The sequence below is a fragment of the Muscardinus avellanarius genome (assembly GCF_963383645.1).
Source record: "Muscardinus avellanarius genome assembly, chromosome: 20".
NCBI lineage: Eukaryota > Metazoa > Chordata > Mammalia > Rodentia > Gliridae > Muscardinus > Muscardinus avellanarius.
The window spans coordinates 6,506,510-6,518,898 of NC_137806.1; positions in this window are offsets into that span (position 1 = coordinate 6,506,510).

Sequence of the window (12,389 nt, forward strand, 5' to 3'; positions counted from 1 at the left end):
TCTAAAATAGCTTAAATTATTTTTTGATTTGTGAAACATAAAAAGTCCTCACAGTGGACGAGTGAAGTCACATTGGTTTCAGTGACTTTGCCTGCCCTTTTCTTCCTTTACACAAATACTGCTCATGGTACTGTGGAAATTTCTGTAGCAGAACAAAATCAGAGGGGTGTATTCATGGAAAAAAAATTTTAGAAGAGGTTTATATTTGAGGATGTTTCGTTTTAACTAATGATGGACATTTTTCTGTAACATTTTTTCTTCTGAGAATAAATACATTGGAAGAAAGTGCATAGGGACACTGTGAAGGGTAGGGGATTCTTGAAGGTGAAACCTACACCCAGCTTTACTTTCTCCCATGATAGTGACAGTCACTGCTGAGTCTTTCTCACCTCCTGTGTCTACAGCTGGCGATTCAACTGGTCAGGTTTAATTTCCTTCCGTGTCTGGCTCTATTTTGTTCTCTAGGCTTGAGTTTCTACTCTGATGTCATACCTTCAGTGGTGTCTCTCAAAAATGTATGTCCAAGACTTTAGAATGGGACTTGACTTGGAAGTTGGGTCTTTGCAGATGGCAAAGGTGAGGTCATATTTATTAGAGTTGGACCTAAATCCAATGGTTCGTCCTCACGCCAGTAGAGAGGATGTCCAGAGACGCAGAGTGCCACATGAAGACTAAGAAGGCAGAGATGGGACTGAGTAACGCCAACGCCGGCTGGCCACCCGCAGGAGCTGGGAGAGGGGCATTGAGTGCATTCTTCCCCAAGTCTCTACAAGGAACCAACCCTGCCATTCCTTGACTTTGGACTTTTTTTTTTTTGTTTTGTTTTGTTTTTGTGGTACTGGGGTTCCTGGAAGCCCTTCTACCTCCGGGCTACACTCCCAGACCTATTTTATATTTTTGAAACAGGGTCTCTTACGCCAGCGCGGCTGGCTTCAAACCTGCACGATCCTCCTGTCTCCGCCTCCCAAGCGTGGGGATTACAAGCGTGCACCACCACGCCTGGCTGACTTTGGACTTTTCGCTTCCAGAATTTGTGAGAATAAATTCTTTTTAATTTTTAATTTTTATATTTATTTATTTATTTATTTATTTATTTATTTATTTTGGTGGTACTGGGATTCCTGGAAACCCTTCTACCTCCAGGCTACACTCCCAGACCTATTTTATATTTTTTTTTTTGGAAACAGGGTCTCTTAAGCCAGAGAGGCTGGCTTCAAACCTGTGCGATCCTCCTGTCTCCGCCTCCCAAGCACAGGGATAACAAGCGTGCGCCACCACGCCCGGCCCGAGATTAAACTCTTTAATACTTTTTTTTTTTTTGGACTGGACATTCTTCCTCCAACCTACACCCTTTGCCCTTTTTATTTTTATTTTGAAACAGGGGTCTCAGTAAGTTGTTGAGGCTGACCTTGAACCTACGACCCTCCTGTCTCAGCCTCCCGGGTACTGGGATTATAAGTGTGTGTCACCACGCCTGGCTGAGAATAACGTCTTACTGCTTTGAGTCACCCAGTTTGTGATCATTTTCATGGTAGCCAGTGATAAAGCAGTAACCAATGACCTGGAAAGACAGCTTGCTCGCCGTGCACCTGTCACCCAGGCATGCGAGTAAGACTGTAGGGAGACCGACATCTCTGGGTCCACCAGTGGGAACCGGGAGTCTGTCTGTTAGGAAGTTAAATGCGTCTTCATAACCTAAGGGTGTGACCGACATGCCCGAGTCCATCCCTAGTAGCTACAGCTCGGTCCCGCTACCTAAGGAGGATTAGGACCAGGATGTTGAATCTCAAGAGTGCCACTAAATCCTCCCACCTCGACAGCGTGGTGTCTGATGACAAAGTCATCGAAGAGCTCTTTAGGGGAGCCCACTCGCCCCGCAAGAGCAACCTTTTACTGCGAATAACTGCATGAAGTGTGTCTTTAACAAACAGGACATCTTGCACAGAAGGGCACATGGGAAGGCTAGAAGATCAGGATTTAGTTTAGGACCAATGGCTCCTGAAACCACACACTGAGCAGACCTGCCCTGCAAGGGCACTGGCCCCCACTACGACCAGGAAGACAGGTCAAGGAGCCCCCATCCGGCTCTGATTGCTCCTCTGCCTGAGGCTGTGTCCAGGGAACTGGAAGCCACTGCCTTGCCAACTGTCTGCCAAGAACATTTTTTTTTTTTTTTGGTGGTACTGGGGTTCCTGGAAGCCCTTCTACCTCCGGGCTACACTCCCAGACCTATTTTTACATTTTTAATTGGAAACAGGGTCTCCTAAGCCAGCGCGCGCGGCTAGCTTCGAACCTGCGTGATCCTCCTGTCTCTGCCTCCCAAGCGCGGGGATTACCAGCGTGCGCCACCACGCCCGGCCTGCCAAGAACATTTGACCCAGTCCCTTTAGAGTGGAGGAAGCTGATGCCAGAGCTATCGGTGTGACTGGCTACATAATTTATATGGTCCAGTGCAAAATCATCAAGGGTGGAGACAGTGACCACAGAGTTAAAAACCAAGTGTGGGGCTGTTCTAAGCCTGAGACCCTTCTGACAGTTGGCACAGTACCTGAAACTGACCCCGGCACCACAACGGCCTGCTAATTTGCCACTGCAAAATAGATGTGTTCTCTACTATCCCTACTTGGGCAGCAAATTGGAGTACGTGACAGCCTGCAAGATTGGAAGGGCCCTGGCTCCACAAGAGTCCGGGGAACGGCCTTTGTGGTGATCCAGGAGCACTCCAAAAGGAGCTGGGCAAGAGGCTGCGTGCGCCAGTCAACTAGATCCACCCAAGCCTTCAAACCCTAGAAGCAAAGATAACTCTGTGCGGGGCGATGTGTTCTCTCCTGACTTAGTGGCCCGCCCTGCTGCAGCCACAGCTGCCTGCCCGCCGGCCCCGACGTCAGCCACAGAGCCAGTGCATCCGTCTCTGGACCAGGCATGTGCTGGCTGCTTGGGATACGGTGTAGCCAAGAGAGATGAGATTCCTGCTGACCTCTGGTTTTCTTTCTGATGTGGGAGAGGGTTAAAAATCAACAAGCGAACAATAAATGAGGTAATTGCAGATTACTGTTGCAGGGTTGCTATATCTGCAAAATATATCTCAAAATGACTCTTTCCTGTGGCACCACCATCGTAGTCCCTGCTAACCGCCATTCCTGTCTCCTCTCTCCACTCCATCCTTAACCCAGGGCTGGAAAACCCCTTCTGAAAACGCACATCAGATCACACACATCCCCAAATTAGAGTCTCTCCGTAGTCTTGCTCTGTTTTTGGAACTCCACGCCGCCTCGTCGCTCCTGACAAGACCACACCGTCTGGTCTCTCCCTGTCACTCCCCCTCCCCGGCTGCCCACTGAGGCGCACGAGCATCCTTTCTGCTTTCTGGGCCGTGTTGAGCCCCTCCTAACTCTGTCTTTGAACTTAATCCCCCTGGCTTTTTGCACAGTTAATTTATTCTAGCATTCGGTAAAATGTCACGTCCTCTGGAGGTTTCTGTCTGACCACCCTAAGGTAGGATGGGATGCCGCCTCGGCCCATTTTTACCCCGCCAGATCATTCTGCTTTTTTGCCCCAAGTCTTTAGCATGATCCTAAGTGGTCTTGTCTGAGGATTGTATCTCACTTTCCTATCCACGAGGCCAGAGGTCTTGTCTGTCTGATCCGATCCTTGACCTCAGGCTCAGCACAGTACCTGGCACAAATTAGATGCTCAAGAAATATTTCCTGATGAGTCCGTCAGGTTGGCCAATGAAAACAGTATCTACATTCATGGGGCCTAGAAGGTCAGGTCCAGCTTGAAAGGGGTTAAACTTAAACTGGGCATGGTGGTGCACACTTGTAATCCTAGTACATAGGAAGCTGAGACCAGATGATCATAGGTGGCCAGCCTCAGCAATTTAGTGAGACCCTGTTTCCAAATTAAAAAAAAAAAAAACTGGGGTGTAGCTCAGAGGTAGAATGTCCCTGGGTACCTTCCCCGGCACCACCCCAAAAAAGGGAAAAATTAAATGTAAAACCTAAGCCAGGTGTGGTAGCGCACACTTGTAATCCCAGTACTTGGGAGGCTGAGATAAGAGGATCGCAGATTCGCGGCCAGCCTCAGCTACTTAGGCTCTCAGCAACTTAGACCCTGTTTCAAAATAAAGAATAAAAAAATGGGCTGTAGCCATAGCTTGGAGGTAGAATGCTCCTGAGTTCCACTCCCAGCACCACACACACACACACACACACACACACACAGTAAAATCTGAGAATTAATTTGGGGTTGGGAAAAATTAGAGCAGAGAACTTTAGGCAGGAGGCAGCCATCAGATCCTGCAGGTCATCCCTTCTGGAAGACCCTTGGGCTGGCTTTGGGGAGTAAGACCAGGCCAAAACCCTCCCAGTAGCACAGATGACCTGGCACTTGCTCACAGGTTGTTCTGAGGCTGTCTTCTTCCTGTTCGCACCCATGTCCCTCTCGCAGCCAGGTCACTTGCGCCCTGAGAGCAGGGAACCTGTCTTTCTCCAGTCGACCCTCAGTGACCCCAGAAAGCACCAACACGGTTCCCTGTTCCTCACCGGAGCTTTCTAGGAAGGGAAGGCGCTGAGCACTGGCAAAGCTGTCACACTTCTGGCCATCTTTCCATCTGATTTCCACCACCAGGTCGGGGAGCAGCCACCCAGGTGCCTTAGGGTTACGGACGTGCCATGACACAGGGCCTTGGGCTTGAAAACTGGGGCAGGTCAGGCGCAAATCAGGGTGACTAGGTCACAGGCCCACCGGCAGGAAGGTGTCCCATACCCCTATTTCTGCCCAAAGTCTCAGGCCCACGGTTTGTTGCAGGCCAGTCCGCTCTCGTACCTGGGCCTCCCTGCCCTCACTGTTCTCTCCCCCGCTGTGGCTCGACTGCACTGCTCTGCACAAGCTCAGCCCGCTCCTCTGGCTCCCCTCCTGCTCAGTGTCTGCATTCTCCTTGGCCGGTGTTGCCCTACAATCTCCCTACACGATGTGATCCACCTGGGCCTCTGGGAGCTTGGGGCTCCTCACCCCAGACCCCCAAGAAGCCCTCCTCCATGTTTACCCAGGAGTGCCAGGGGCCAGGGAGGCCTTCATGTGATCAGACTCTCCTTACGTGTGATGATACGCTTCTGTCTCTGCAGCTCTGAATAAAGAGGCCAAAAGATGCGGCGGTTACCTGGACACGTAGAACAGGAAGCTGCAAGCTTTTCCTGTGAAGGGACAGATAGCCGTGGCAAACCTCTTGGGCTCTGCGGACCTTGCAGTCTCTGCTGTAACTATTCAACTCTGCTATTGTAGCATTTAAAAAACAATGAAGCTGAGTATGATGGCGCACACCTGTAATCACAGGACTTGGGAGGCTAAAACAGGAGGATCACAGGTTTGAGGACAACCTCAGCAACTTAGCCAGACCCTGCTTCAAACCAAAAATAAAACAGGGCTAGGGGTGGAGCTCAAAGGTAGAATGCCGCTGGGTTCAATCCTTGGTACAAAAAATAAGTAAACAGATACATAGATGGATGGATGGATATGACTGTGGTCTAATAAAACTTTGTTTACAAATATAGGCAATAGACCTATTTTGGCCTATGGACTATAATTTACAAACTCCTGAGATAGAATTTCCTTCCATATAATCTTGCAATTTTTTAATTTTTATTTATTTATTTTATTTTTTTTTTTTTTTGCAGTACTGGGGATGGAACCCAGGGGCATTCTACCTCCGAGCTACACTCCCAGCCCTATTTTTGGTTCTTTATTTTGAAACAGGGTCTCACTGAGTTGCAGAGGGCCTCACTGAGTAGCTGAGGCTGGCCGTGAACCGCGATCCTCCTGTCTCAGCCTCCCGAATGCTGGAATTACAAACGTGTGCCACCACGCCCGGCTCTCAAATATTATAAAAGTTCCCTTCATCCTCACCACCTAGAAATGCCATCGTTCTTACAGGCTTCAGACTTACGTGCTGTTTTTGTCATGCCTATCTTCCGCTCTTTTGATCATTGACTCTGTCACTCAGCCAGGCTAATAGAATCTTTGCCCCATAAAAATAAATGCTTGCATCATGACTCTGACAAGGAAAGAAAGATCATGTGGCGTTTATTCCTAGAGAGATATTGGACAGTTTGCTATACACAAGAGGGCCACATGTTAAAATCGTTGACATTAGTGTCTGGTGGAGGAACCTTTGTTCATGGGACTGTTAGCTTAACCAGGGACACCACCTCGGATAGACAAGAGTGTCCTCATTCATTGTAATAGGGAAAGAAGTAATCCTAAATAGTGCTTTTAAGGGTGTGGCGGCACACGCTTATAATCCCAGTACTTGGGAGGCTGAGATAGAAGGATTGTGGTTCGCAGACAGCCTCGGCTACTTAGTGAGGTCCTCTGCAACTTAGTGAGACCTTGTTTCAAAATAAAGAATTAAAAAAAAAAAATAGGGCCGGGGGTATAGCTTGGAGGTAGAATGCCCCTGGATTCTATCCCTATTACCAAAAAAAAAAAAAAAAAAAAAAAAAAAAATGAATTTGGGACCCTTAGCTATTTTTCTTTTTGTTTTTCAAACTAAAGAATATCAGTCTGTGTTAGGGCCCTGGAATTGTGCGTGGTTTACAAAGAATCATGTTTTCCTTATTTAATAATAATTCTGAGCCAGCCATCGTCTGTATATCTTTATGTTGACTTGACTTCCTTACTTACATATCTTTATCTTTACTTGCTATCCTAATCCAGATGCAGTGGTACATGTCTGGAATTCCAGTACTTAGACAGGAGGATCACAGGTTCGAGGCCAGTACATGCTAATTTAATGAGACCCCTTTTCAAAATAAAAAGGGCTGAGGGTGTAGCTCAATAGTAGAAGCCCACTGGGTTTATTCCCTAGTACCATAAAAATAAAACAAAATGTATAAATAAATAAAACTCTGTTCATGGGACCTAGTACTGTCATGGGGGAAGGGGCAGAAGGAGAAGGAAGACGTTGGTCCCATTTTTAATGACTACGGTATGCCTGTACCTGGAAACTGTTTATACCAGCTAAGAAATCTGGAGATAAAAGTGAAGAGGTAAGACAGGAGTTAGAAACTAGACCGCCCCAGCAGCACGTGCTGTATGTAGACTGGAACAGGCACAATAGCAAAGGACTCTGCGGTCCTGCTGACCTGCTGCTCCAGCTGTGGCTGGTGTGGACCCGGCCGGAATGGCAGCGCCCTCCTGAGCGTGCATGTGCGCTGCCTGTGGCCGAGCAGTACTGCCGAGCCTGAACAAGTCCAGTCCACACCCCCTCGGATTGGTGCCTCGGTAGGGAGTCCTCGGCAGGAAATCCTCCATCTGGTTTCCTTTACTCCAAGAACTTCAGAGAATGAGTTCATTTGGCTTCAGACGTCCTTGGGTTGCTGGGCTGAAGGATGAGGCTGGCAGCCGACGCCTCCCAGTGGAGGCTCGAGCTAGGGGCTAGATTCAGACGGTGCTTATTTTTTCTTCCTTGCTGACGATCCAATTTTGCTGCCTTTCTTTTCTTTTTTAAGGGCAGTCCTTTGTCTTTTGTTTTGTTTTGTTTGACTACAACTTCCCAAAAGAACTCGGATATTTGGAGAAATAAATAGAAATGGAAGATTTCTCAAAGGTTTGCCCCATGGATCGCTGGCATCTACCCTGAGGTCCAAAGGAAGATTGCTAGCTCAGACTTTTAATTTTTTTATTTTATTTATTTATTTTTTTAACTGAAAAGCCTCCTTTGAAATTCAGGATTACATTAAAAATATCACAACAAGTAAGTACTTTGTTTTTCTCTTTTCTTCCTTTTAGTCCCCTAATAAGCATCTTTTTGCATATTGTAATCTCATTGGAGCCATTGGCTGAACTATAAATATAAGTAAAATGATTTGCCAACCCATAAATTAATTATGCAATGAGATGCTGACTTTTCTGCTGCTTAGCAGGTAGCAGGTAATATTGATGGTAATGTTTATATTTTCATGTCAAGAATTATTAAGTTTCATTAACATTCCAAGTGAGTATCTTTTGCCTCGTTTCCTGTAGTAATAATAAGCTATATTTTAAATTGGAAAAGAAGCAAATAAAAATATCTCCCTCCAAAAACAAAGCACTATTTCTCTAGCAAGTCAATCACTCTGTTACCTTTTCTGGAGTATTTGCGTAGATTTGCTGAAGGGCCTGTAAATCGAGAAAAGGAGCTAAGAAGGGGACTTTTGTGAAGTCCTGTTGAAAATGCCACGAATCATATTGTAGATGTCGGGGGGAAACTCTCTATGGTAAAGGGCACGGAGACATTAGAATCTTTCAGCTGCTCTTGCCTTCCTGAGGTCACACTAAGCTGAGCTATAGCCCTGCACGTGCCGGGGCCTCCGGGGGACTCGGGGATGTGAAGGTGTGATGTTGATCTACCTGCATGTGATTCAGTGGTGCACAGACGGGAGGCTGAGACGGGAGGATCACAGACTGGCAGCCAGCCTCAGCTACTTAGCGAGGCCTTTTGCAACTCAGTGAGACCCTGTTTCCAAATAAAGAATAAAAAATAGGGCTGGGGGTGTAGCTCAGAGGTAGAATGCCTTGGGTTCTATCCCTAGTGCCATAAATAAATAGATACATGGTGCACAGATAATGAGGGAGGGATGTAGAAGTGGTCCAAATGTCCTGTCTCCACCCAGCCCACCCCCAGGCTCCTGTCTTCTACCACCCATCTTTCTTGGCCTTATGCAGTAGCTGTGAATTCCAGAGTGCTAGTGAAGAGATGCCGTTTCCTTCCCCGGCAGTGACTGAGGCGAGAGATGGCTGCTTGGATGTGCCCTCTGGTTAGTGTATGGAGAACTCCAAATATAACACAGGGGCGCGTCCTCCAAGTCCCCACCTCGTCACCAAAGCCTCATCTGTACCACCGCTTTCTAGAAGACCCGTAGGCCTGAAAGGATGCGTTCAAAAGAAAGATAAGTGGGTGAGACAGACCCACTTCCATGGAAGTAGGGTGGTACACCCTTCCCTCCGTCTTGCCCTTGTCTTTGCGTGTAGTCAGCCTCCTCCTCTAAGAAACCTGATTCCCATTCATCATGCGTCCGCAAAGCCAAGGGCTCTCGGAACCAGCCCCGATGCTGGCGAGCCCTGCAGTTGAAGATCATTATCTGCCAGGCCGTCTGTTATTTTCACTGAGGAGAGTATATTATTTCAGATCTGCAGGTGTCCTTTCAATCCCTCAGCCCCCCGCACACCGTGCAGTAGCCAGATGCAGTCCGAGGGCGGCAGCCTGTTGTGAGCAGTAGGAATCTGTGTCCTACTTTTGCACGTATTAGGGGCAATGGTATCATGTTGGATGGCCACAAACCCACCCTCCCTGGAAGGAGGACAGTGCTCTGGGAACCGAAAAAATCAAATAAAACGAAATGGGAGGGTGGCCTTTGCCATTGGGATGGTTATTAATTTTAGAGGAATTTCCTGCTTTCTGATTTAGACGCTCAATGATTTGCGCTTCTTTCTGTGAGACGTGGTGTCATCCCGGCCATCTCCCTTGCAGATGCCGGCTACCCATCCACCATGGTGGTCTTCGTGCTCCTGGTAATGTTCTACCCTTAGTAAATAGGTGCTCCACCCTTAGGAAGGAGAGCCATGAAGAAAGTAGTAGGTGCCGGAGCAGGATGTGGCTCAGGGGTACAACATATAGCACGCATAAGGCCCTGGGTTCGGTCCCTGGTACCACAAAGAATGTGTTTTCCTGCCTGCCACACTTCTCTCTCACCATGAAGAAAATACTCAGTAGAAGTGACCTTCTCTGAGTGGTCTGTCACTTACTGACTAAACAAAAGTGAGTCTTAGGACCTCTTCTTTTCTCTGGATGGGAGTTATTTTTTTAATAAATTTTTATTGCTGTATCTTAATGGGGTAAGAAGCTTGTGGAGATATACATGCATACATCACCCATCTTCCAAAGACATCAGGCCGTCTCTGGAACCTCGGGGTGCTTTCCTTTGTAAAACGAGGCATTTGCTTGGAGTAGCTCTTTATAAACCCACGTCCTGGGCACACTTCACATGCCATGATGTGTGTTAGGAATCGATGATGACGTGGCCGACGATGCAGAAATCCAACAAGATTGACAGCCATCATTTGCAAGTGCAACACGCCCTATTCCATGACACCAGTCGCGTTACACCTTTTTTCTTACCTGCCACGCAGGAAGCGTAGGTGGTTTCACGTCTGCCAATGCATGAGAAATAAAAAAGAGGCAAGAATGTTCCTATCGGGTACCATCCTATATCGTGTGTTTCTAACTGTTTTTTCTTTACTAAGGCTGTAGATGGCCCAGGCTCCTTTTCATGTTATTTTAATTTACAGAGAGCCATGTTGGCAGAAAATCAGCGGCTGAGAATAGGTAGTGGGGTGGCATGGGGGGGCGTCAGAGGAGAATTTGAGGCCTCCGCAGTTTTTGTGACTTGTATTGGGAATGGGTTTCCATTCTCTGCTGTGGATTAGTGTCTGTGTAATTGTGACTTCGTTGCACACCATGTGTTTCTCTGCTTCAGTTTTTCTGGGTTATGGGGATAACTAATCCTTGTTGGCTATAAACATCATACTTCCTAGAAGAAAACAGCACATTAGGTTGTTTGCGTTGGGCCAGGATTTTATTATGAGCAAATAAGACATGTTGAGGATGGACTGAAATCTTTCAGATCACCGGGAGAAGGGCAGGGATCAAATATTTTGCTGCCATGAAATATATATTTTAAGTAAAATTTACTATAGCATCTGCTTTTATGAAAATGTGTGCTAATATGTGACAAATAGAGGTGACTGGTCTGTAAACAAACATCCAAGACAAAAGAAATATGATACAATCAGTGAACAAATGAAAAATAATTACACATTTGGGGATGGAAGTCATTAGGCACTTAGTAACAATTTTCTTTGTTTTTACATTGTCCCTAATTTGGGTCGTGGGAACACTTTTAAGCTAATTTGCCACTTGTATTACATCGTTGTTTCAAAGATGATTCACTGAATGTCCCTTAAGGCATTGCTTTTGAGGTGGTCCAGGATTACACTGGGGAGCAAACACAGGACTACAGAGTGAGTGCGTATGTATTTTTAAGGTGGTATCCAAAGAGAGAGAGAGAAATTGAATCCAGAAATGGTATTCTCTCACCACTTTAGATTCATAGAAATTTGAAGCTGGAGTGTATTTTGGATCATATTACCCAATTCCTTTATGGATGAGAAAACTAAAGCCACCATGGTAAAATAATTTATACAATAGCACTAATTAGCTGCAGGACTGGGGCAAAGCACCCAAGCTTCTGTCCTGCAAGTAAAAAGACAATATGTTTTTCCCACTTTTGAGTTCTTATGTTCAAAAATTACTATTGTTTTTATAATGATTAAAAATCAAGGATATTCCCCCACAGTCATACCAGTCAAATGCTCTTGTGTTTTTAATGTTGATATAAATTATTCCAAAATACAAAAAATCCTGTAATAGTGATCTGCAAACCGACCGTCAAGATTAAACATGTTATCTTTAGTTCAGATAAACTGTAAAATAAAACAAAGCTCATTGCAGATACAGTTAATATACTGCCATTTCCCTTCTCCCTCCTTCCCAAGATAATTATTATCCTCAAATGGCTGTATATCATTCCCACGTATATTTTTACATTTTCACTGTGTGAATGTGTTTTGTCAGGCACTGATATGAGTATGTGTCTATGTGTGGTTATATCTGCTTTCAGTCTTAATATTGTTTTCATTCAAGTTTTAAAATACATAACGTATCACCCAGGTTCTTTTGTAACATTTTTTAAATTTCAGAATTGTGTTGTGAATGTATCCACATTGATAGGTGGGATCTGTTGATTGATAGGTGGGATCTGCACCATTTATTGGAACTGCAGGACAATACCATGTTGCATAAATAAATCCAGGTGGATTTATCCACTTTCTTGCTGAGATAAATTTGGGTTATTCTTCCATTTTTTTCCATGCCAACCATGCCAAAGTGATCCCTACACATATCTTTCTACAAACATGCTAAAATTTCTTCAGTGTGACGCATTTATCCACTCTTGTGTGTTTTGTAAGAATAAGCAATTAACCCCGTACAATTTGTTTAAATTACCTTCTTTCCAATCATGTTGAAATCCTTATCAGCTTAAAAAGTTTGAAGTTATTTTAAATTTTCTACTAAAATAATCACCATATGTGCAAATAATGCAAAGTCTGTTCATGTTTATAATGTTTATATATTTTAATTATTTCTTTTCCCCTCTTGCTGTCATGATTAGGACCTCTTGCCCAATATTGAATAAAAAATGTTGATACCAGGCATCTTATCTTGTTTAAGACTTTACATGGAATGTCTCATATTTTTCACCACTAAGTATAGTGTTTTCTTGGGGTTTTAA